Source organism: Anarrhichthys ocellatus, unplaced genomic scaffold, assembly GCF_004355925.1.
Source record: "Anarrhichthys ocellatus isolate YVR2014 unplaced genomic scaffold, GSC_Weel_1.0 scaffold37, whole genome shotgun sequence".
NCBI classification, from domain to species: domain Eukaryota; kingdom Metazoa; phylum Chordata; class Actinopteri; order Perciformes; family Anarhichadidae; genus Anarrhichthys; species Anarrhichthys ocellatus.
This window is the reverse complement of record NW_022280067.1, coordinates 4512352-4515698: the sequence shown is the minus strand read 5'-3', so window position 1 is coordinate 4515698 and position 3347 is coordinate 4512352. Positions and strand designations below refer to the sequence as shown.

At 45.5% G+C, this 3347-nt stretch overlaps 1 protein-coding gene across 2 annotated transcripts in view; it reads left to right on the top strand.

The window, feature by feature from the left end:
• Nucleotides 1-286: 286 nt before the first annotated feature.
• htr4 (5-hydroxytryptamine receptor 4) overlaps nucleotides 287-3347 on the top strand; it is a 139522-nt gene continuing 136461 nt past the window's right edge. For both annotated transcript variants that reach the window (XM_031866966.1, XM_031866967.1), the window contains exon 1: nucleotides 287-715. The gene's annotated coding sequence lies outside the window, so the exon portion shown is untranslated. The remainder of the gene's footprint in view (nucleotides 716-3347) is intronic.

Here is a 3347-nt window from a genome sequence, read left to right as displayed (position 1 = left end):
ATTTATTGAAGTAAACAACAAAATAATATGTATTATGTTTTCTCTCTGTTTTACTGCAGAACTTAAGATAAGATCACATCACAAAACTTGCATCTGTGCGTCTTTGACCTACAGAGTCACATCTCTCCTTCCTTTCACTCAAGTGCGCACATACGCAGCGAGATAACCATGAATCATGTTGGACAAATGTAGAGTGACAATGACAGAAGAGAGAGGGAGGGAGAGAGGGAGATAGAGGGGGAGAGATGGACGCACGCTTTCCTCACTTCAGGGCTGAAGAGGAGGGACTAGACCAGCGCGGGTTGGTGTCCGCTGTGAGTTCAGGCAGAGCGGCATAGCGCAACATCTCCGCTGCTGACTCCGCTCAGACTCTCCAAAATATCTCCTCCACCTCTCCAAAAGGCTTCTCCACTTCCCCCCCGTGTCTCTCTCCCCCTCTCTCCGGTGTCTCCAGACGCGCACCGCTAGTCGCTCCTCGCTGGTCTCTTACGCACGGACACTTCCTCCACATTCCGCCGCGCTCCGCGTATCGTTTCCCTCCCACGAAGACTCCCGAGCGCCAGCGACGACCTCGTGCTGCTCTACTTTCTCTTCTTCAGGTTCAGTAATTAGTTGTTTTTGCGTTGAGCTCGGACTGAAGAACAATGCGCTTCTGGCTCGTGGGGATTTAGTGTCGTGACATGCTTTCAGGACCCGGCGTCTCCACAAGGAAATGGTGAGTTAAAGCCTGTTTATTCTCGCAGATTATCAAGCCGCTGTGCGCGTCTCCAGTGTGAGCGGCTGACCTCTGTAGATGAGTGTGACCTTCCCTCAAATGAAGACAAATGTTAATATTCTGATTATCCTGCAGTAATTTCAAGTTTGTGGTACCTGCGTGTGAGTCTGAAGTCACCTTGAGGTATTTGGAATCTCCGAGATCATTCGATTCACATTTTAGATAAACATTCAATCACCAGATTTCCTCTGAACAGAGATTCATCTTATATTAGTTGCATTTTGATATCATTATGATTTTGTTATAGGAGTGATGGGAACGTCTGGAGTAATCCGTGATGGAATGTGTGCAATTGCATCCAATAACGTTAGATAGTGTGTGTGTGTGTGTGTGTGTGTGTGTTTTACTGCAGTGTAACAATCAACTAAATAGTGTAACCTGTAGTTGTGTGGGTCTTTTGACCTCCACGTATAGAAACTGATTCCCCCGCTTCAGATCGACCTGTTTAAATATGAATTACATAGTTTTTCCATGCTGCACAGATCAGTAACGTATCGTTAAGGAGGGCTATAGATCCTCAGGGTGGGTTGACTGTCAGCTGTCACATGTGTGTGTGAAGCAGGAGGCTGTAGCGACCCGATCCTGTAAGTGAACAGTATCTCCGGTGGAACATCAGTTCTATTGCTGCGTTGTTGGACGTTACTGTGTTTCTGTGTGTTTCATTTAAGAGTAACAGCAACTAACTGCGCTGGATGACTTTTGAACTCTTTTAATTGGTTTGTGATCTTGTATGTGTGTTTCCCCTCCATCTCTCTACTGCTCTGTTGTGAGTTTGAACTGAAACAGTTTCTAAATAAGCTTTTTTTACATTCATTTCCATCAGCTCTTGTGATCTCTTCAGTTTCATCCTAAAATGAGATTTGCCTGGCAACGCCTACTTTTACAAAATTACCTATTTCATGCAAATAAAACATTGTTTTTAAAGGCTGTAAGAATTCTACAAGTGTATGTTTTTGAGGTAGCAATGCGTAGAATCTCAATGTGTTCCTGGCAGCTACATTTATGATTTGAGGAGTTTATTACAGTATTGATTACAATCTCTTGGCAGATTCCTCTGAAATCTGCCTTTCCTCTCTCTGTCTCTCTGTCTCTGTCTCGCTCTCTTTAAATGCTGTACAATACCACAATCAGACTGCAGGTCATTTTATTTCATTGCTTTACATCCGGTGTTTGACACAAACAGTTCTAAAAGGTATTCATGGGATCTGCAACTAAAATACTGAACTTGCACTGGACTGATTACACTGTGCAGTTACTTGAGGACTTTGATTGTTATGGTTACGTAATATTTATGGAACAGACATGCATGGGATCAACGTGCCTGGATCAAAGGTGCAGGTACAACGTGTCGTCGTATTGACTGATATGGTGATGGGCGCTGCACGCTGTACAGTTCTCTCCGGCTCGCCCACGACCGCTCAGAGGCTGCAGGAAAAGAAGCATGTGAGATGGATTAGAGCGCAGCCACAGTACTCTCAATGTTACAGTCGATGCAAATCACTTGGTCTAAATGAAACATCATCGTGGGGGTCAGGACTTCTGAGATTGACTGTCAAACACTGGTGTGAAAAATATGGCTAAAATCTGATTTTTTAAGTTTTTTTCTGCCTGCATGCAAGCACACACTCCCCTCATTTACACTGGGACGATACATTTGCAGTCATGAGTGCACACAGGAAAACAAGATGTATTCTGTCAGAAGAGATGAATAAGAAATAGTTGCTGAGCAGCAGCTCTCTATAGTTTTTCTTGAATCGGCTCGTGGATGTGAATCTCTCCTCCCACACGATAACCAGGAGAAGCTCCTCTCCAGATGCGCCTGTGATTATGTCGACTTTCAGTGGTTTGCTTTCCCGTAGAGTGGTGCTGTTGTATTTTTCTCGAAGGTCTCAGTATTAATGTGCGTTTGCTCTTTGTGTATCAACTAGTGATTGCCTTTAGTCTGTGCATGGTTGTGTATGCATCTGTGACTGAGGCTGTGTTTGCACTGGGTTTTGAAAGCCTTTAAGGATTCCAGTCTATTGCACAAGATGTGTTGAAACCCACAGTTCGTTATTTTCAGGCAAAAATCATACTTTTGTGAAATAGTTGATACGTCTGTACAAAGGTGACATTTCTATGAAAGTCACATGACATCGATATCACAATCTTCACGGACACATTACATTGTATAAGTCAAAGTCACTCGGAGGAACTTCCATTTTGAGTTGATTTTTTCGGCCTCCGTGGACAAAGTGGTAGTGTCTCTGAGCACCAGAGTCTCTTTAGAAAACCTCTCATTTTACTGCAGCAGGGTCTGACAGTCTGCCCCTCTCAGTCCTGGTTCTGGTTCTCCTGTCCCTCCCTTCCCTCCAGCGGGTCCAGCAATACGTCCTGGGTCTCCAGCAGCGTGGTGTCGGTGTTGGCTCCCAGAGAGGAGAAGCTCTGCTCCTGGAGGAGGAGGAGGGGACGCTGCTGCTGCCGGGAGCTGAGCTCTCCTCCTCCATCCGGAGCTCCGACTGCAGGTCCAAGGCTGCAGTGAAGCTGGATCTGGGTCTGTCCACGGTGGACCGGTCTCTGCTGGAGGATCTGG